The following is a 363-nucleotide window of genomic DNA, read 5'->3' on the forward strand; positions in this document are numbered from 1 at the left end:
TACCCCTACCCCTCCAACCAAAAGAGAATCGAGACACCCCTACCCCTTCACGTGAACACGCGAAACGGAGGGGTAGGGGGAAGGGGAAGGGGTATAAAATAGAATTGGGATTGGGCCTAAGTGCGCTCATTCTTGCAAGTACATATACTTTTATTTTCACCACCTGCAAACTCACAAGGAGCTCATAAAAGACACTTTCCCTCATTGTTGCTCCACGTTTACTCTCTGCTTATTTAGTTTTGGTAACACGCGTAGTCAAATCATGTCGCATAGCGTCGCATCTTGTCATTACTTCCTGTTTTTGGTTCATTTAGAAATATTTGGTCCGTGTTGTGTTCATATTTCATTCCAACTGCACCAGAT

The sequence above is a fragment of the Sinocyclocheilus anshuiensis genome, unplaced genomic scaffold, assembly GCF_001515605.1.
Source record: "Sinocyclocheilus anshuiensis isolate Anshui unplaced genomic scaffold, SAMN03320099.WGS_v1.1 scaffold328, whole genome shotgun sequence".
Lineage (NCBI taxonomy): Eukaryota > Metazoa > Chordata > Actinopteri > Cypriniformes > Cyprinidae > Sinocyclocheilus > Sinocyclocheilus anshuiensis.